The sequence below is a fragment of the Schistocerca gregaria genome, chromosome 6, assembly GCF_023897955.1.
Source record: "Schistocerca gregaria isolate iqSchGreg1 chromosome 6, iqSchGreg1.2, whole genome shotgun sequence".
Taxonomy (NCBI): Eukaryota; Metazoa; Arthropoda; class Insecta; order Orthoptera; family Acrididae; genus Schistocerca; species Schistocerca gregaria.
This window is the reverse complement of record NC_064925.1, coordinates 287,905,073-287,928,078: the sequence shown is the minus strand read 5'-3', so window position 1 is coordinate 287,928,078 and position 23,006 is coordinate 287,905,073. Positions and strand designations below refer to the sequence as shown.

The 23,006-nt window shown below is 44.7% G+C and overlaps 1 protein-coding gene across 2 annotated transcripts in view; it reads right to left on the bottom strand.

The window, feature by feature from the left end:
- The window catches only part of LOC126278209 (histone acetyltransferase KAT7), a 504,982-nt gene that overhangs the window by 247,894 nt on the left and 234,082 nt on the right, over positions 1 to 23,006 (bottom strand). The window lies entirely within an intron of this gene.

Here is a 23,006-nt window from a genome sequence, read left to right as displayed (position 1 = left end):
TTACCTGTTGCCAGAATGCGGTGGAGTCGAAAACACATTGCGTGGTCACAGATATCTTTATTAAACTGAGGAGTAGCACATTTTTCTGGCGATGCCTTCAATTATGATGGGTCTGTCTTCCTAGTCCGGCGATGCAAGCCTGACAAATACTTTACTAATAAAACATCAAACGTCCTCGACAACAGTGAGAAAACCCATACCGATAGTACGATCACCCTTACAGCTGGTCAGTTACGCAGCGTGGCTCAGAGCGACGCTACAACATAAACACTGCTACGGGATACCTACTTACAGTTTTTACCGCTACGGTAACACAGAGGAATACAGAAAAAGAGAAAGTGGAAGTGGGTGGGAGCCAATGATAATGAGACGCAGAGGCGATGGCAATGACAGTGAGGATGAAAGGGAGAGACAGCGGCAGTGAGAAGAGACAGCAGCAGTGGAAAGGAACGAATGAGACAGAGCAAGAGGGAGGCAATGACAGTGAGGCAGTAATAGGAGAACAGTGACATTTGGAGAGACTCAAAGAGATAACGACAGTAAGCTGGGCTGAAAGAACTAGTGAGTGTGAGCGAATTACATTTAGTGGAACTTGTGGGAGTGAGAGGAGAGTTTCTTGTTAATAAGAGTATGTCAAATTTTTTGCGAAAACTGTTAAGGGTACTGAGGAAAGTAGACTGAGGCAGCTGGTACTCCACTTTTCAGTCAGAGTCTTTTGATAAACAGGAGCACATTTGCCTCTTTTGTGCTCTGATAGGAGCATTTTTCTGCTGGTCACTGTATGAAATATTACAAATTAAATTTTTGTCTGTATTGGTTAAAAACAGTCTTGGTTGCAATTTCTTATTTTTTTATTTTTTCAACTACGTGTTTCGCCTTGTTTAGGCATTTTCAGGTTGATGTTAATTACTGAGTTGATCTTAATTACTGAGTTTAACGAAGGCGATGTTGACCTGATGTATTCGACGATGCCCTTTGGCTACACTGTCTAACGGATCGTTTTAAGAAGTACCAAATTAAGATCAACCTGAAGATGCCTAAATAGGGCGAAACGCGTAGTTGAAAAACTAAAAAAAAAAAAAAAAACTAAAATTGCAGCCAAGACTGTTTTTAACCAATACTGTTAAGCACTGGTTTGCTGTCTGCCACATATAGATTGGAAGAATTTCTAAATTTTTGCCGCCACTGGAAGCCGTTTGATGGGCAAGCTGCAAGTGGGATCGTGACCCGTGGTGGCCGTTAGGAATAACGATTTCTCGTCCATCTTTTTCTTCTGCTTGAAAGAATGTACAGTAATTCTCACAGCAGTAGAGTCGTGTATTTCGAATCTGACTAAATACTGCACATTTTTACGGAGCATTGTACGGGGAACGGCAATAATACAGACTTCGTATGGGCTCCTTTACTACATCTTTCTTATGTCTTACCTGTTCTACTTTTGAGATAGCAAAATTCGTCCACTCCTTACTTATCTGTAAATAGACAACATGTAGTCACACTCACAAACTAGCCACATATAAGCAGCCTGCAGACCGACTCGTGACGCACCACTTCGATAAAAACTGACCAAATGAACATGTAGGTAGCAGGCTGCGAGTAGCTGGTTATGCGCGTCGCGCTCGCAGGTAGAGGAGATTGGCGCGCCATTTGCGGGGCAGGCTGTGCCCGCGGCATGCGAACGCCGTTTCTCGGAATAGCCGGGCAGGGGCCGGCTCTGCTGCTGCAGGTAGCGGCTAGCCGCCAGCGCTGGGTCCCGTCCCACCTCCTGCAGGCTGCGCTGCCCCCGGCATCTCGGCTGCCCGCAGAGCAGCCTTGCGACACACCACTTTCCTACTTCTACTGAACACATCGTCACCAACGTCAAACACCACTTCTTGTCGTTCCGCATACTGATTTATCTATTTGCTCGTATTCTTCAAGTGTAATCAGTACGCAATGAATAGATGTGTACCCGCAGTCTCCTGTGACTTCTGTTCAACAGGTACAAAGCGGCCCCCGTGTGTTCAAATACTGCCAAACAGCAAATATGCCGACCGTTTGAGGGCGCGGATTGACGTATAGTCATTACCAAAAAGCAGTATTGATGGTCCTGAAAACATTCCTTTTTGCAGGCTATGTTCCGAAGGAGATGGATGTACAGCGGGTCGGCGGAAACATGGAAACACGAAAAACACATTACCATGTCTAATACGGCATAGGAAACACTCTGGCATTATATATTAGTAGGGTTTTTAAAGAAAAATTCGGAGTAGGTATTACAATCCATGGAGAAGAAATAAAAACTTTGAGGTTCGCCGATGACATTGTAATTATCAAAGACAGCAAAGGACCTGGGAGAGCAGCTGAACGGAATGGACAGTGTCTTAACAGGATATAGGATGAACATCAACAAAAGCAAAATGGAATGAAGCCGTCTGGTTAGTTTGGGGAAGGAGACCAGACAGCGAGGTCATCGGTCCCATTGGATTAGGGAAGGACGGGGAAGGAAGTCGGCCGTGCCCTTTCAAAGGAACCATCCCGGCATTTGCCTGGAGCGATTTAGGGAAATCACGGAAAACCTAAATCAGGATGGCCGGACGCGGGATTGAACCGTCGTCCTCCCGAATGCGAGTCCAGTGTGCTAGCCACAGCGCCACCTCGCTTGGTGAGTGTAACCGAATTAAGTCGGGTGATGCTGAGGGAATTAGTTTAGGAAATGAGACAATTAAAGTAGTAAAGGAGTTTTGCTATTTGGGGAGTAAAATAAGTGATGATGGTCGAAATAGAGAGGATATAAAATGTAGACCGGCAAATGGCAACGAAAGCGATTCTGAAGAAGAGAAATTTGCTAACATCGAGTATAGATTTTAGTATCAGGATGTCGTTTCTGAAAGTATTATTAAGGAGTGTAGCCATGTATGGAAGTGAAACATGGACGATAAATAGTTTAGACAAGAAGAGAATAGAAGCGTTAGAAATGTGGGGCTACAGAAGAATGCTGAAGATTAGATGGTTAGATCACATAACTAATGAGGAGCTATTGAATAGAATTGGGAGAAGAGGAGTTTGTGGCACAACTTGACTAGAAGAAGGGATCGGTCGGTAGGACATGTTCTGAGGCATCAAGGGATCACCAATTTAGTACTGAAGGGCAGCGTGGAGGGCAAAAATCGTAGAAGGAGACTAAGAGATGAATACACTAAGCAGATTCAGAAGGATGCAGGCTGCAGTAGGTACTCGGAGATGAAGAGGCTTGCACAGGATAAAGTAGCATGGACAGCTGCATCAAAGCAGTCTCAGGACTGAAGACCACAACACTCTGGCACTATATACTAGTATGGTTTTTAAGGCACTCTTCTATCATTCTTCCCGAAAAACATTGGTAAGCTCATGATGATGGAGGCGAGATAACGATCACGCATCCTTCTCTGCAATACACACTACACAGGCTCAATACTATTGGTATATGGTCACTGTGAAGACCAGTGAAGACGTGGAAATTCATCCTCCTGTTCAAAATCTGAGCTCCCAAAATACAGCACCAACCCACAGGAACAAACACTGTACCATGAGATGGACCTGATTAACCAAAATGGTAACATAAAACTTGGCCGTAATGCAACCTTGCAGAGGGGTAACTATGGTGAAATTAGAAGGTCACCGTTGGCCTTAATATTGATGGTTTATTGATAGCAAAATCGATTTTCAATCACATGGTGATCATCTTCAGAGCTGAGGAGTACAAATTAAACTCACTGGCACTGGTATCAAGTTATTATCAGTAACCAAAGCTAAGAAACGACCACAATATGTTCCTATGAGTTTAATTTGTACTCCACAGCATTGAAGATGATCACTATGTGACTAAAAATCGATTTTGCTATTGATTAAACCATCAATATTACGGCCAACGCTGACCTTCCTTCTAATTTCACGTATATGGTCGTTGTGCACACAGCACTGCATGGAGTCGCCAAACAGTAACAACGGTGCCCGTGAAAGACAACAATATGACTGCTCGCATCACAGCCGAACTCACGGCACTCCTGGGTCGTAAATTCGGCCAAAAGTTGACATTGTGTGTATCAAGATTCATTCGACGAAATTAAATTCTTCCGCTGCTCCAAAGTCCAGGTTGTATAGCTTCCCCACCACGTTTTCCCTTACGGGAATTTGCGTCACTGATGCCTGGGTTTTCAATTCCATCTCTCCCTGCACTTACCTGCTTGTGGAGCTCCCTTTTTGTTATTTTGGTGCTGACAGTGTTCTCCAGTGCGGCATTCATTTCTGCAGTAACTTACGCAGCTATAGTCCTCTATTTTTCGTCACAAGCCTCTTCAATGACCGTCTGTCACCTTCACTCAATACACATTTTCGACCGCCCTGTGACTAACTGGAAGACGTTTGTCCGCTTTCCCTATATGAGGTATAAATCTTCGATCGATGCCTCTTGAGGCGCCAAACACTTTTATCACTTTAAGCTTCCCGACTAATTGGCCGTAGTCGATGTGTAAAACTTTCTCCTAAAAGTTTCCCCATCCGACTGCGGGGGACATCTTAAGAGGTAAAGTGGCAAATTACCTCTGAAGATGTCTTCCGCATTCGGAGATGAAACGAGCAGGAGAAAGTTTAACACATCGACCACAACCTATTAGCCTGGAAGTCTTAAGTGATGTCAGCATCAGCCGTGAAAATTTACACTGTACGGCTAAACACTTCTGCTATCCTGATTACGGAAGAGCAACAATTTGCCCAGTTGGAATTTACTTAGCTCCGACATAATGCACTCGAAATTACACAGAACATTGTTCTGACCACGGCTGTCACCTGCAACCTATTGATGACACTGCAAGCGGTTACATTTAACAGTGCAATCTGTACGCTTGCCTTGCATCTGCATTTGCGTGACTGCGCTACGACGGAAAGCGTTCTCAGACGACTGGCATTTTTTTGTCGCGCTAAGCAAATGTCGATTTTATTTGTAAATTTAAACGGGATCACTGCTATCAGCCGCCCGGAGTGGCCGTGCGGTCTAGGGCGCCGTGTCACGTATTCCGCGGCCCCTCCTGCCTGAGGTTCGAGTCCTCCCTCGGGCGCGCGCGCAAGTGTGTGTGTGTGTGTGTGTGTGTGTGTGTGTGTGTGTGTGTGTGTGTGTGAGCCGCAGCGGGATCTCCTGCTTACTGCGGATAGATGCGGTAACCACTGCGTCATCCGGGACACAGCGCTTCCGCAACTGAATGGACTACCTCGGTACGCCTAAGGGCCGATCACACTCCCATCGAGCGCTACGTATCTGCAGTCCCCTGCCTAGTAAGCAGGAGATCCCGGGTTCGAATCCCGGTCCGTTACACATTTTCGCTCGTCGTCGCTGATTCCGCTTAATATGCCGCTGCGGCTGAAAGCAGTGATCCCTTTTCAATTTACATATAATATTTTACAGCTGCTGGATCTGCGTGGTGTCTGTTCTTTCAAAGGAACGGATACCGTACATTCAAGTAATAGAATGTCAATTTATCATATGAGATTAAATACTGCGTGATGGAGATCAGCATGCTGGTGGAACAGTTATGGAATAAAGATTGTGTCTCCGTGGGCACTGGAATAAACGTAGGATGACAGAAATATGCCCCTGTTGCTAGTGAGGGAAGTGACACAAAGAGAGTTGCTTTGTTGTGTTTAGGCTGCGGTCACAGTGACACCAACAACGGTAGTCAGGAATCAATAACATCTACCGACTTTTTGGTCATAATGTGTCCGAGCTACCTCAGTTTTTGGCGTGGACGAGGTGGTTAGGTTATGTTAGAAAATATTCTGTGTATGAAGTAGGTTAGATTAAATCTGTTACGAGATACAAGGATTCCTCTGTGCTTGGGGGCAGAGTGATGTTTGCTGATTTTGCTCTTAAAAAGACACCGAATGCGCGTGAATGAACTACATCGAGTACTGTACACTCTGTCCTCAGATATATGAATAAGCAGACAAGTTTTACAAATATATGAGATGACGGGAGAAACGTGTTTATAAACTCGAGATGATACGTAGCGACTTTAAAAGGCAACATTACAAAGATCGCTTCTCTGTATTTATTTAAAACTGCGCAGGCATACGATAATTAACATAGACTGGCTGTTATTAAGCACACCGATACGCGTAAAAGACAAACATTAAGTATAGCATAAGACACTCTGGTACCGAGAGAGGTGGCGCAGTGGTTAGCACATTGGACTCGCATTCGGGAGAACGACGGTTGAAACCCATGTCTGACTATTCTGATTTGGGTTTTTCGTGATTTCCCAATCGCTCCAGGCAAATACCGGGAGGGTTCCTCTGAAAGGGCACGGCCGATTTCCTTCCCCGACTTTGAAACATTCCTATCTTGTGCTCCGTCTCTAATGACCACGATGTCGACGGGACGTTAAACCCTCTTTTCCCTCCTCAAGATACTCTGCAAACCTGAAGCACTGAAAAGTGGAAATATATACCGTAAATTACATTTGCTAGCTACTTTATAAAACAGAATCACCAAACTACTGGCGTAAAAACACCAATAAGCATTAATGATAATTTATAGACAGCTAATACCAATCTATCACAATCCAAAAAAGATCAACTACAGTAACTATGAACATAAGATACGCCATCCTTCTCACTTGAACAAACTATTTTCCAGGAAAATAGTTGTAATTTAGGCTTAAAATTTCCGATAAAGATTTTGTGGTTTGCAATAGACCTGCGTTTGCGATATGTATATTGTATAGACTGTAAATATAACGACGCGTCCTGCGTCACATGTACATACCTGTACAAAATGTAATTTGTGAGCCCAATAAAAATCACAATGACAGTCCACAGATTTCGAACTACACCCTGTTTACGATACTTTCATCCTCAGGATGTCACAAACTCAATCTTTCTCGGATTAAGTTTATCAGTTTCTACTGTGGTATCTGGATTCCGTAGAAATGTTGGAACACGTGAGGCAATACTGACCTTACGACTTATTTTAGAAGAAAGATTAAGGAAAGGCAAACTTACGTTTCTAGCATTTGTAGACTTAGAGAAAGCTTTTGACGATGTTGACTGGAATACTCACTTTCAAATTCTAAAGGTGGCAGGGGTAAAATACAGGGAGCGAAAGGCTATTTACAATTTTTACAGAAACCTGATGGCAGTTCAAAGAGTCGAGGGGCATGAAAGGGAAGCAGTGGTTGGGAAGGGAGTGAGACAGGGTTTTAGCATCTCCCCGATGTTATTCAATCTGTATATTGAGCAAGCAGTAAAAGAAACAAAAGAAAAAATTGGAGTAGGTATTAAAATCCAGGGAGAAGGAATAAAAACTTTGAGGTTTGCCGATCACATTGTAATTCTGTCGGAGACAGCAAAGGAATTGGAAGAACAGTTGAATGGAATGGACAGTGTCTTGAAAGGAGGATATAAGATGAACATCAACAAAAGCAAAACGAGTATTATGGAATGTAGTCGAATTAAGTCGGGTGATGCTGAGGGAATTAGATTAGGAAATGAGACACTTAAAGTAGTAAAGGAGTTTTGCTATTTGGGGAGCAAAATAACTGATGATGGTCGAAGTAGAGAGGATATAAAAAGTAGACTGGCAATGGCAAGTAAAGCTTTTCTGAAGAAGAGAAATTTGTTAACATCGAGTATAGATTTAAGTGTCAGGAAGTCGTTTCTGAAAGTATTTGTATGGAGTGTAGCCATGTATGGAAGTGAGACGTGGACAATAAATAGTTTGGACAAGAAGAGAATAGAAGCGTTAGAAATGTGGGGCTACAGAAGAATGTTGAAGATTAGGTGGGTAGATCACGTAACTAATGAGGCGGTATTGAATAGGATTTGGGAGAAGAGAAGTTTGTGGCACAACTTGACTAGAAGAAGGGATCGGTTGGTAGGACATGTCCTGAGGCATCAAGGGATCACAAATTTAGCATTGGAGGGCAGCGTGGAGGATATAAATCGTAGAGGGAGACCAAGAGATGAATACACTAAGCAGATTCAGAAGGATGTAGTTGCAGTAGGCACTGGGAGATGACGCATGGGGAACTGCAGCAAACCAGTCTCAGGACTGAAAACCACAACAACAACAACTGTGGTATCGATAGCTACGAGGCCACGGCATAGGTGCAAGTTCTTAGGTTGGCACTAAGACACCGATACCAGCGCCCTCTAGCCGGTGCTGTCCAGATGTACGAGCTCCGCTCCAGATTCAGCTTATTTGATCAAGAGGAGACGGCCGGGACACTTCGCTACAGCTTCTCTTTATACAGAGACTTTGCACTACTTACAACGGGTCTAAGGCTTCGCACCTACGTGCTCACCTCAGTGCAAAGTTATGTATTTATCTTCATGCTGAAGTAAAGGTGACTTTAATTCACACTGCAGTACCGAGAGATGTTCCACCTTTTCCTGCTCCCACTCACTTCCTACATTCGGCCTACCCTTCAGTTTACAGGAGCAGACCCACGCGCCTCCTTCCAGGCGGGATACATAATCTACTATTCAATATTCCGTGTGAGACATCGTCGACTTGAGCGAAGAATACAAACTGACTTGAATTTTGCTGATTGTCGTCCGAAGCCTGTACGTTCGGACGATTAGAACAGCTACACTCTAATGGTGCACGTATTGGGGTACTGATTTGAAAGGACCGGGTGATGTCGGTCGGCAACGGAATCTACAGATATTAATGCAATTGTGACTACAGCCTTTATGGACTGGGCACCGCATACGGAAGGGAAGGGGGCCAGTCAGCTGAGACGCAGACCGCTACTGCAGTGGGTCCTGGCGGAGAGCCAGTGAGTACGTTGCCACCCGGCAGCGAGCAGCGCCGCGGCGTTAATTACGCCATTAGCGACGGAAAATCCTCTTAGCGTGTCCCCCCCCCCCCCCTCACAGCCGACAGCACCTGGGCTCGTAGTAAACATGTTCAGCGGGCTGGCAAAAGCGTTCAGACGCTCAGGCAGCGTCCTCACTAAGATTGGCTCAAACAATATAACGGACAGGTGGGGAACACGCTGTAGGAGTGGGGCGAACCAACCAATGGTTTGAGAGAATGATCGAGAAAGCTAACGGATGGGAATGGACAGAGCAGGCTAGGTGAGAGTCAGGGGGACGAACGGGCAAGGAAGATAGGTTGGGTGGGGAGAGAGAGAGAGAGAGAGAGAGAGAGAGAGAGAGAGAGAGAGAATGGAGTGGCTAAGGGGCGAACGAGCAGAGAACCTATGGACTGGTGTCGGCTGAGGAAGAAGTTAGGCAATGGCGGTCCCTTGAGCAAGCAAGCTAAGAGGTGGATGTAGACTGAATAAGCGCAATAATAGGCTGGGGAGGGGTGAGGGAGGGAGGAGGAGGAGGACTGATCAACGAAGCTCAGGGGTGGAGGTTGCTGGAACAGGCAAGCTAATAGGTGGCGATCGACCAGCAAGCAATGTAAGGGAGAGTGGGTGGGTGAAGAGGTCTACCTTGCAAGCAGCCAAACGACTGCCGGTTGTTCATGCAAGCAGAAAAAGTGATGGGGATGTACCAAGATACAAGAAATGGAGTGGGGTCTGACGAAGCAAGAAATAAATGGGAAAGAAATGAAAGAAGAGCTTAACGCCCTGTCGACGAAGAGGTCATTAGACATAGAGCACAAGCTACGATTAAGGGCGATGAAGACGATAATCTTTAGCGCCCTTTTCAACGCAACCTCCACGAAAAACGTAAATCTACATGGCCAGACGAGGATATGAATCATCATCTTCCCATCTAGTGTCCTAACCACGGCGCCACCTCGCTCGGCCAGTAAACGGGATAGATACAAACGGTTAAAACGGCTCTATGCGCTACGCGACTTAACAACTGAGGTCATCAGTCCCCTAGACTTAGAACTACTTAATACTAACTAACCTAAGGACATCACACGCATCCACGCCCGAGGCAGGGTTAGAACCTCCGACCGTAGCAGCAGCGCAGTTCCGGACTGAAGCGCCTAGAACCGCTCGGCCACAGTGGCCGGCGTTACGGAAAGATAAGAAAAGGAGCAGGTACCAACCGAGCAAGCAGACAATGGGATGGGTACAGGCAGAGCAATCGAAGGGGTGGGGATAGAGTAAGCAAACAAAGGGGTGAGAGAAATTAAGCTAGCAAAGAATGAGGACAGACTGAGGAAGCAAAGAGATTACAGCCAACCACATAAACGGCTTAATGAAAGAAACACTTACGGGTTGACCAACTGATTTTGTAAAGGAGTCATTATGAGAGTGGTAGAGTCGATAGGAAAATTGGGGTCGGGTCCCCTTACGCTAGCGTTTAGGAGTGAAGAAAGAATTGCTGGGAAAAGCACCCTATTTTGTTGTATCCACCGCTCACTCAAGTAAGCAGATGGTCTGCTTATAGCAGTCGTAGCTGGGTTCTTTCACTCTCATTGCAGGTAGGCGGTTATAATAAAAACTGATGTACTTGTAATAATGACAGACATAATTCATACAGCACTCAATTACAGCAGAACTACAGTGAAACCAAGTGAAGGTGCTAGACATGTGTGGATAAACAAAAAAGAGTTGTATTGCAGACTTCTACATACATACATACATACATACTACTACTACTACTACTACTACTACTACTACTGTAGGAATAACGCATAACACTCAAATATATTTTTTTCAATTCTACATACGTTTTTCTTGCCAATTAATGGGTACATTTTGTCACCTTTTATACTTTAGTTGCAAATTAAACGTAGAAACGAATTTACGTAACTGTCATCAATGATTAACTACCGTTGATGAACATGTTGCGCCATCCGTTGGAGCGAACACACGACGTCACACAGAACGCTCGACACAAATATGTATCAAGTATTTCATTCCATTAGAGATTTCCACACGAAACAATAGCTGACGGTATCTGCTTTTGGACACTGGACTATAGCTTGGATAGTGAACATCATTCCAGTTTTCTTTGTCCTATGCTGAGATGTTGCACTATGACAGATTCTCTTTCTGAAGTTATTGCTGTATCGTGAGTGTTTGTCCTACAGGTATATCGAAAATAAACAGGTTGTTTCAGCTCTGACTTCATTTAAATTCACAATAAAAAATCCATCCTGTAAAATTATTTGGCAACCTTATGAAATTGGAGCTAACCTAGTGAAAACGCAATAATGATTAGAGGCGGACAGACCAGTTTAATGTCTTATGACGACGTTACACGAGATTCTTCACGCCTTTTGCAGTTACTACCGTGTGTTTTGAAGCGTACACGACGCTGTAGAGAAGAGCAAGAAGTACCCAATTCTGCACGTTCATATCAGATTCGAGTTGTCTGCTTTTACATCCGCTTGACAGTAACGCAGATTTTTCTATTTCGTTTTTTGGTCGATTAACCTGTTTCGGAATCTTATGAATCTACCGCACCTCCACGATCATTATACCAATAAACCCGCTGTATTCGAGCGGAGCTGTCGAGAGGTTGTAGAAGAAAAGAAACAGCCCTCCCCCCACATTTTTTTTTTTTTTTTTTTTTTTTTTTAACCAGAGTACGACGTCGTATCAGAGTTGAACCCTTGGCGCTGGCTCTCATAAAACCTCCCACCTGCGCCAGAGCCGAAATTTGTATGCAAATGAGAAGCAATATCCATTTGCATAATGCGTCTGGGATATCATCTTTCAATTACGGCAGTACAGTTACTGGTTCACAGATATTTTATCAGATGTGGCTTCGCATAAGCGAATACTGCAGCGTACATTTCGGTGTTATTTGACTCGTGATGAGACAGCATGAAAGGTAAAATGACACAACGTAGAGATCCAGTAAATAACACATCAGAAAAACGTTACCCCCCCCCCCCCCCCCCCGTGATAGCTAGTGGCACAAAGAACGCCGCAACCAATAACTGTCTCACACTGGCTTTAAAAAGTTCATTTCCAGGCACTAGTTCATTAACATGTTGCCCAGCGCTTCTACAGCGTCATTATGTCGAAGTCGAACTCTTCGGGATCTGCCTTTAACTTACCTCTCGTTCCACTACTCTCTCTCTCTCTCTCTCTCTCTCAATACTGTCGCACATGCAAAAGGGCTTCCGCTTGCTTATATGCTCTCCACAAGTTACGAAACATATTTATGAAGGAAGTGAAACGTACACTCGACGAATCACACGTCCTGCCGAAACTATTGTGACGTCATCCAACATTGTGCGAGTAGTAAAGATTCTGCAGGGTTAGAATTATCATGACGTTTTGGAGAACGAAAATTTCCTATAAAAAAATCAACGTAGATTCCGCAAACAGAAATTTTACAAAACTGAGTTCGCTCTGTTCCTTCACAAGATCTACAACGCTGTACGCATCGGCGTTCAGGTAGACGCTGTGTCCCTAGATTCCAAGAAAGCATCTGACACCGTCCCGCACTGCCGGTTAGAGAAATAAAAACAAAAAATGGAGCTTAACGAGTACCGGACCACATTTTCCACTGGGTTCAAGACTTCCTTGCAAATAGAACTCAGTACGTTGCTCTTAAGGAAACAGAATCTACAGATGTACAGATAATTTCGGGAGAACTAGAAAAAAGTGTGAAATGACCGTTACTGTTTACAATGTATGTAGATGACCTAGCAGAATGCGTGGGAAACACTAATGGAGGTAGGGCATCAAAAATAAAAAATCGATTTTTCAAAAATATGCTCCTTTTGTAGCGCGCACCTACATGAATTGTTTGATAAATAAAAGGTATATGTTTGAGGAAATATAAAACAAGTTGTATGGTCTTCAGTGTACCAAAGTGCAACGCCACGCCTCTTCGCACAGCATTCTTCTATTGTACGTGACTGTATTTCGCTCTGTGGAATTCACACGTATATATTTCCGCCAGGGATTGTAATACCTGAAACAAAGGCTATGGATATTAGTAAACGTACTGAAGAAAAGTCTTCACGGCGGTACCCAAATCTCAAATGAGAGTTTTAACCAATGTGTATCTGACGAATTGCGAAAAGCCGCATTTGTGGGAAGAAATGCACTAGTTATTGGTGTTTATGAGTTAGTTTCATGTTTTAATGATGACTTGAAAAGCAGAAAATAGGTTTTAGAAAAAATAGGAACTAAGCCCAGAGTGAACTGCATGAAAGCTTTGTATGTGATAGACATAGCCGTGTTGTGAAAGCAGATAATTCGTTTTCGGAAGTGACAAAATGAAGAGTGCATCACAGGAATGTGAAAAGGAAGTAAACTGATAAAGAACGTCAAAAAATAACCTGCTTATTGTGCTGGACAGTTCTAAATACAAGCAGGAACTTTAACGGACATTTTCCGCACAACACAAATTCGTTTACATAGATACACATAATACGCAAAGTATTACTTTCAAACTTGGTATGTTTATAAAGCACAACTTCCTTAATGTTAATAGATATTCCAAATCTATTAAAAATGTGATAGAAATAAGATAATTAACCACAAATTTAGACTTTTTTCCAAATATGAAGTGCTAATTCATTTTTTTCATCATTTAAATAAGCTAGTAAGCTCTGTAAAATTTATCGAAGAATCTCTTTTACTTATGAAGAATAGTGTACCTACATCAAAAGGTGCTTCTAAGCGTAAGTGAAAAAGAAGAGATTTTGCACAAAAAAATTATTGTGTTAGGTTCTGGAACTTCCACTATTACGAGTGTGAATCCTGAATCCTTCATGGACGTGCCGAAAAAGTTTTATGAATTAATTTGGAAAAGTAATGGCAGTGGAAATTGAAATGTCCTATGGTGCCGCACCTGCTCCCAGTCGGCCGGTTTGACGTCCTACCCCTTTTTAGGGCTATACGCAGATGATGCGGTTGTCTGTAAGAAGGTAGCAACGCCGGAAAGGGGACTTACGGAGGAATGATGAGTGGTGCACGGATTGGCAGTTGACCCTGAACACAAATAAATGTAGGATACTGCGCAAACACAGGAAAAGAAACACACTACACTACAACTGCACTATTGATGACAACTTCCTGGAAACAGTGACTGCCGTAAAATATCTCAAAGTATAAAGCCGAACCGACGTTAAGTGGACTGATCACATAAACAAACAGTAGGAAAAGCAGATGCCAGACTGCGATTCATAGGATGAATCTTACTTTATGTGAATCATCCATTAAAGAAATCGCTTACAAGGCGCTTCTTCTACCGATTCTTGAGTCCTGTCCATAAATATTGGAACCTTACCAGGAGGGACTGATAGGAGAGGGGGAGAGAGGGGTAGGAGGGAGAGGGACGGGGAGAGAGAGGGGGAGAGAGAGGGGGAGAGAGAGGGGGAGAGGGAGAGAGAGAGAGAGAGAGAGAGAGAGAGAGAGAGAGAGAGAGAGAGAGAGAGAGAGAGGGAGGGGGGGAGGGAGGGAGGGGGGAGGGGGGGGAGGGAGGGAGGGGGGAGGGGGGGAGGGAGGGAGGGGGGAGGGGGGGAGGGAGGGAGGGAGGGAGAGGCAAGATCTAATGCAGAGAGGCGCGTTTCTTCACAGTATCGTTTAGTCGGCGCGAGAGCGTTACAGAGATCTCGACGAACTGCGGTGGCAGATGCCAAAAGAGGCGTTTTGCAATACGGAAAGGTTTACTATAGAAATTTAGGAAGATCACTTTTCGGGAAGAGTCGGATAACACATTACTTTCTCCCACATACATCTCGCGAAATGACCACAACGGGGGAAAAAAAATGGTTCAAATGGCTCTGAGCACTATGGGACTTAACTGATGTGGTCATGAGTCCTCTAGAACTTAGAACTACTTAAACCGAACTAACCTAAGGACATCACAAACACCCATGCCCGAGGCAGGATTCGAACCTGCGACCGCAGCGGTCGCGCGGTTCCAGACTGTAGCGGCTAGAACCGGCCGGCCACGACGAGAAAGTCCGAGAAGTTAAAGCAAATACAGAGGCTTACCGAAAGCCATTTTCCCACGCCCCATTCGCGAGTGGACCGCCGAAGGCGCGATCAGTTAATGGTGGCTTGCGAAAGATAGATGTGCATGTAGAAGTAAGCGTGAATGCTCTTGTGAGCGTTTGATCTGTAATTTCCGTCTATGCGAGCATGTTAATTATTGATACGTCCAGTTAGAATGTTTGCAAACAGACGAGTTATGCGACTGCCATAAGCTGCGTCTACTTCATCGGCTCCTCAGTGCGCACAGAACTCGCCCCCCCCCCCCCCTACCTTGTTTCAGAGGTTAACAATCTGCAATATCGTATCATGAATACATGGCCCCTTGTCGTAGTACGCTAGCTGTGTCCATCCATACAACACAAGCAATCGCAGACTGTTCCTCCTTTGAAGCTACCCGCCCCTAGGACAAGCTACCCTACACTCTGCGTGCAATCATATGCTCCCTGAGCTATAGTTTTTCATTCTGCCATCCCCATAACGTTTCCCTGTAAATCAACGTATCAACATTAACTAGTTTTCCCTCTGTTAAACAGTGAAACAAATTCTCCCAGCATCTCCTAGTTAGACTTCCCTAGCTTTTCAGTTCTTAATCAGTCATTATAATGTTTCTTCTTTGTATTAATGACTTTTCCGTCGCTTGTTGGCAGAGCGATTCCATTCCTGCCAATGGAAACAGACCCTGCGAATGTAGGAAGTAGTTTATTTTTCACGGTAACCGGTTTTCGGCTACAAGGCCATCGTCAGAAAACAGCTGTTGACGGATGATGGCCTTGAAGCCGAAAACGGTTAACAAGAAAAAATAAACTCGGTAGAACTTTCACAGCGTGTGTCGGTCATTCATAAGTAAAAACCGGCAGTTAGTTTGCACAGCAGCGTAGGAACCTTCCTACATCAACTGCCAAACTCTGGGTTTACAAACTCTGGCAGCATATGTAAAGTGCTACACAAGTCGCAGCTACAAAATTCTATTTCTTCATATTGCAGATCTCTCTCCCTCCCCCGAACCCCTCACTCTCCCCCTCTGCATAGCATTTATCCCCTAGTACACATTCTGCCATTTTCATGATTTGGTACTTTTGTTTTTCATTTTTCATTTTTTTTTTTTTTTTTTTTGTGGTTGTATGTCCTTTCTGTGGTCAAAATAACTGTCAGCCCAGCGTGAGAGAGGAAAGTCGTTGCTCTAACAACAGAATTTTATCTATAGTCTAAAACACTGGTAATCAACCTTTTTTACCTACTGCCCACTTTTGTACCTTTGTTAGTAGCTAAGTTTCCGGATTGTACTTGTACAATAGGATAGTAGTATATACATATGATGTGTCAAAAATAAAGTTACCTTTTTGTTTGTTTGTAGATACAAGTCAGCAATCTTGGTCCACGTTCATATCCCCGGGCCAGAGAACCACAGCTTGCCGCTAGGACGACCAACGCACAATGGTTGGAGCCTGTTCATAAATAGGAGTGTCGTGCGGTAATTCGTTGCAACAATCCACGCTAAGGTGGTGAACGTACACCTCAAGAATACATCATTGTACAGAACACAACTAAGGTGGCGCAGACATTTCCGGTGTGGTCAAGGAAGTCTGGATGACAAACGAAGTGGCAAGCATCTCACTGTGAAGATCGCGGCAATGCTGATGATGTGAATACGTAACTCATATTAACAGGACGAACCATGTCCTAGTGCGTTAGCTTACCGGTCTTCCTATAACTGCGAACACGTTCTTCCAACAAGACGGGGCCATATGCCATACCTCGCGGCTTTCGACTCACCCACAGCTGAACATCTTTGATGGTCATCTCCAAAAACGAGGACGTTTCTTGGCCTCCAAAATCAGCTGATCTTTCAGCGTATGATTTCTTCCTTTATGTCATTTGAAATTTCAGATCTTCCGATGTGACCTACCACATATCATCCAGGAACTGCGGGCCTAACTCGGGAGGAAGTTAATCGAATTCCAATGCCATTCTAGCACGATGTGATGTCAAACTCCCGCAAATAATTTGAATGTGTGTCAAGGAAAATGGCGGCCACGTACGTGATGTCATTTCCAAGTGATTGGCACTCTAAACTGCTAAATTCATGTTGTATTTCTTTAAAATCACTGGGAATAAATTTGTACCGCTGGTGGAGGTTTTAAAATTGCCCGTTTCAGTGACGCACCAGTTATTTTCCAGAGCAATTTTAATTTGCCCACTACAGGCACATACTGCAATCTGATGGCTATATCGTGCGATGTCAACATTCCACCATCGACGATAATGGATAGCACAAAGCAATTTTTGCCTCGCCTACCGATAATCTCTTATTATAGCACCCAATAACTTCTTCCTGCTTCCTCGGATAAAAATACCACTGCGTGGTAGGCCTTTTCAGGGGTGATTTTCGGGATAACACGTTTCCTAGATCAGCCATGATGTAGACTTCTGCCATTAACATATTCATCGTCAAAATGTATTTTGCATGTCTTTGAAAAATAAAAGGTCGAAAACTGTATCCTTTTGTGATTTCACTACCAAAAAAATTTAAGCTGACCTATTTTGAAAATTGGTAACCTAGGATTTTCAGAGTTAAATATTTAATTTTTGAATAATTTTATCAGGTTGGCAATTATAGAGAGAAGCGTAACAAACCAGTACCAAAACATTTATTCTCCTGACAATGAGGAACATGAAATATCGCACATAAGCTGTCAACATAACATTTGAAGATGGCTTTGACATACCCCACACCAATGTTTTCTACATTGCATCATGTTTTCTAGGGCAAGTATGTCCTCCTACAAACAAATTGTCTAAAAACTAACACAACTGATGAGGTACGTAGTAAGGATTCAAAATATTGTATAAGAAGAAACAGTCAGTTACATCAAACATTCTTGAAAGGGACAAGATGGTGATTGATCTGACTTTCGTGATTCATGAGACAGACGCACCGTGTCCCGCCCCACCTCATCACTCACATCCTTCTATACACCCATCCCGTGGTCAGCAGTATTTTTGCTCGAACTTCGATTCATGCTAGCATTACACGCATATGAGATATACAAATGGGGTAAAAAATGGTGTTGGACCTCCTTTTGCCTGGCATAGCAACTCAACTCGACGTGACATGGCCTGAACAAGTCGATGGAAGTCCCCTGCATTAATATTACGCTACGCCGCCGCTTCAGCTGTCCAAAATTGCGAAAGAGTTACTGCTGCAGAATTTTGTACACAAACTGAACCTCTCGATTACGTTTCATAAATGTTCGACGGCATTGACGTCGTGCGGTCTGGGTGCCCAAATCATTCGCCATTCAAATGCCTCTGAGCACTATGGGACCTAACATCTGAGGTCATCAGTCCCCTAGACTCAGAACTACGTAAACCTAACTAACCTAAGGACATCACACACATCCATGTTCGAGGCAGGATTGGAACCTGCGACCGTAGCAGGCGCGTGGTTCGGGACTGAAGCGCCTAGAAGCGCTCGGTCACAGCGACCGGCTCGAGCTATCCAGAATGTTCTTCAACCCAACAGCGAACGATTGTGGCCCAGTGACACGGCACTCTGTCTTCCGTACACATTCCATATGGTTTGGGAACATGAACTACATGAATGACTGTAAATGGTCTCCAAGTAACCGAACACAACCACTTCCAGTCTATGATCGATTTAGTTGGACCAGAGGACCCAGTCGGTTCCATGTAAACACGGCCCACACCATTATGGAGCCACCATCAACTTGCACAGAGCCTTGTAGGCAGCTTCGGTCCACGGCTTCGTGGGGTCCGTGCCAAGCTCGAACCCTACCATCAAGTCGTGCCAAACTGTAATAAGGGTTCGTCTGACCAGACTAAGGTTTTCCCTTTTGTCTAGGGTCCAAGCGATATGGTTACGAGCCGAGGAGCAGCGTTGCAGGCGACGCGGTTCTGTTAGGAAAGACACTTGCGTCGGTAGTCTGCTGCCAAATTTCGCCGCGCTGTCCCAACGGATTCGTTCATCGTACGTCCCACATTCATATATGCGGTTATTTCACGCAGTGTTGCTTGTCTGTTAGGACTGACGACCATAGGCAAACGGCGCTGCTCTCGGTCGTCAAGTGAGCGCCACCGGCTACAGCGTTGTCTGTGGGGAGAGGTAATGTCTGAAGTTTGGCATTCGCGGGACACTCTTGATACTGAGGATCTCGGAATATTGAATTCTCTAGCGATTTACCATGCGCCTAGCTTCAACTACCATTCGGCGTTCAAAGTCTTAATGCCCGTCGCGCGCCTATAATCATTCGGAAATCTTGGCACATGTATCATTTGAGTAGCTGTGGTCGAGCGGTTCTAGACGATTGAGTCCGGAACCACGCGACTGCTACGGTCGCAGGTTCGAATCCTGCCTCGGGCATGGGTGTGTGTGATGTCCTTAGGTTAGTTAGGTTTAAGTAGCTCTAAGTCAAGGGGAGCGATGACCTTAGATGTTAAGTCCCATACTGCTCAGAGTCATTTGAACCAATGATCTGAGTACAAAAGACAGATCCGCCAAAGCATTGCCGTTTTATACCTTGTGTTCGCGATACTAAAATCGTCTGTATGTGCAAATCGCTACCCCATAACATTTGTCAGCTCAGTGTAGACGTCACAACGCCCAAAACTGCGTCAACTTTAGTGGAAGATTTGTCCCCCATCAACCACGAAAGGGTTAAGGTCTCCGCCAGGACATCCATTGCTGGGGAAAACGAGTCGAATTGCTGTTATGCAGGGAAAGACTGAGGTGCGTAATTAAAATTTCGAAATTACTTTTCGTAAGGGAGCGTGGCACAGACAGCACTAGGCGTGAAATGAGACGTAATCGTGTCACGAGCGCAGTGAGAGTCGGAGGGCGGTTGGTGCAAGAAACAATCTGAAGAGCAGCGGCCCCGGGCGGCACGCAGCTGCCGTGGCCAGCACGTGCCAGCTGCCACGCACACGCACACGCACAGCGCGCGCTGCTTGTGTGTCGGCTGCGGCGGCCACGTGTGTAACATCTGTCAGCGCTAAAAGCCAAAAGGCGTGTCGCCGCATCCCGGCACCCAATTACGAAGCGGTGCGGTGCAGGGAAACAGGCTCATTAACGGACATTAGCTTTCGTTTCTTCCAGCCTACCTGGCGCGGGGTTTTTTGGAGCTGCTTGACGGGCGAGGTTGGTTGGTTGGTTGGTTGGTTCGACGGGTGGGGGTGAGGGTGGCAGACGGATCCTCGGCGCATAACGGCTCCGGAGGTAGCGGGCGGCTGGCCGTGGTTTTGTGCCCCGACAGTGCAGCTGGCTACCGCCCACAGCCCCACCAGCACCTACTGGAGCGCACTTTCACAGCTCACTAATGAAGCGCCTTGTCGAGCGGCGCCGCTAGCACGGGCTTTATTTAGTTTCCCTCTCCATTTCTTTGTTTCATTCCTATCGCTGCACTTTGGCGTAACACGCTTTCGTGCCTAACATTAGTACGCCCTCGTATTAAGTCACAGTTGCCGTGCGCCATTTCTCTAGAGGGCGATTCTCAAGATGTGGGGCGTGCCGTGACAATATAAAATGGGGCGCGCGAGCTTACTGAAAAAATTAAAAAACTGATCAATTTACTGAAAGGAAACCAAAGAAAAATACATTCTGACATCACCAAAAATAAAAATTCCCATTTACAGTACCGTGACAGACTTACAATTAGGACAGCACAGATACTGCATAATGCATTTCGTAATTAACTTTTCTATATTACATTAAAAGCGAATTTCGTAAGTATTACTGACTCACTGGAGCCTGGACTCCTGAGGAAAACTTTTCGAAGGAGATTAAAATTGTAAACATACCGATCAAGTTCTTTTTCTGCGCTGAGATCAGTATTTTGTTCACATGGTTCAAATGGCGCTGAGCAATATGGGACTTAACATCTGAGGCCGTCAGTCCCCTAGAACGTAGAACTACCTAAACCTAACTAACCTAAGGACATCACACACATCCATGCCCGAGGCAGGATTTGAGCCTGCGACCGTAGCGGTCACTCGGTTCCAGACTGTAGCGCCTAGAACCGCTGCCACTCAGGCCGGGTCAGTGTTTTGTCTTCAAAGCAACCAATTCAGAAAATCCCGTTTAGCAAAGGTATTGTTCAGCGGAGAAAACTCATCATAAGCCTATTAATAGGTCGTAGTTTGATTTCACCACGTGCCGTTAACCCTATGAAGATTTATTCTTCAGCATCTGAGAGACCTTGGGGAGTATTTTGAAATGGATCTCTATCCCACTCGTAACTTACTACCAACTTTTCGTCAGATAGTAAATACTTGCAAATTCTTTTACAGAGTCGTTAAATGGTTTTCAGTCGTTACAAAAATCTTCTAGCACAATCATACTTATTTGCGAAAACTTCTAGTGTTTTTTTCTTTTACTTTAAATTTATGGCTCTGAGCACTATCGGACGTAACTTCTGAGGTCATCAGTCCCCTAGAACTTAGAACTACCTAAACCTAACTAACCTAAGGACATTACACACATCCATGCCGGAGGCAGACTGTAGCGCCTAGAACCGCTCGGCCACCCCGGCCGGCTTAAATTTATGCTTCATAATTCCAGTTTTCTACAAAAAGCATTACTTCAGCACTCATTTCCAGCATATGTGTATTTGCTCCTTGGTGTAGTGAATGGCAATAAATTTACTTATTCTTTGTAATTTGTGCGGTTTTTAACATTTGTAGCTTTAGCATCGAAATATTCACATTATCGTATGAGGAAGAGGTGGGAGGGCGAGGGATGCGATGAAAATTGGGCCGCAAATACTGATAGGTTAACAAATGCTGCTCCAAAGTATATTCTCGGGAACAGTTTATGAACAGTATTTGTTCGACCGGACTCCACGTACACATTACAATACCTACTTATTGGGCCGTTCGAATCTACGGCGGTTCATAGGCCCACCCTCCAGTTCCCACCACCTTCCTTTGTCTTCCTCGGCTCGCAGCTGACGTGCATTCCTCACTCCGTACTGCCATCGAAATTAGTGTCTTGCCAGTTGTCTTGTTTCGTCTGGTCTTCCTCTATAAACACGTGTGGCTGGTGATCTGAATCTGCTAAAACGACGGAGGGATTTGTCCGTAATGATGATACCGTGTGGGACATTATAAGTATTTCAACAGGAAGAGAACAGAACACTGTAAATATTTATTTCGTGTCAGTATTAGTTTGTGAAATGTAGATTGTGTTGGCTTACTGATCTGTAGCGGAGTTCTAAGCCTCGGTTAGGACGGAATGTAACAGTTTGATCGTAGCGGAGTCCGAAATCTACGTTATGCTGAAAGATGACACTTTGTTTGTGAGCTGCCGAAGGCAGCGAATTTGAATACATAATGTAAGATGCTGTGACATACTGACCTGTGGCGAAGCGCGAGGTACAGTTTAGGTTCAAAAGAGGCTGAATAAATGTTATTTACGAAGTCTATATTTCTTCTATAGACTAAGTAACTGAGATAATAGTGGAACATTTGGTTACACACACTCTGGTTTGTTTATCTCCTGTAAAGTACATTGGTTGCTTAGTTGGTCGATTTGTGGGAGGGGACCAAACAGCGTGATCATCGATGCCGGTACCTGTGGCAAAGTGCGTGTGGTACTGTGTAATTAACAGAACTGGAGAACATATATAACATTTCTGAAAGCGATTTTTGCACCAGCGGTAATCCAAAGGAATAAAATAACTCTACACAACGCCCCCCCCCCCCACTGTGCAACGAAATATCACTAAGAACGGCACCATCTGACGATGAATCACTAGGTTATTTGAAAATGCTATGGGAAGCTAGGAGCTCGAACAAACGTCTGACGACTGGTTGCAGTCCTCGCTGAAAGCATTTTAAAAAGTTGAAAATAATTGCGCATTTCTTCTAGCAAGCTGCGTATAATCTGTAGAGCGTAGTTTTACGGACAAGACTCTAAGTTTCATATCAATAAAGTGAGGAAAAAAAGACCACGTTAGAAGATTGTGACACAGTGCAGGAGGCAATGAACTCTGGACCGGTGGACAATAGCCGAGCGACACTTTCTCACGCACCGACTCGCTCCACTGGCGGCGGTCCCATACAAGCCGCTTAACCGGCAACAAAGCCAGCCAGGCTGGTGAA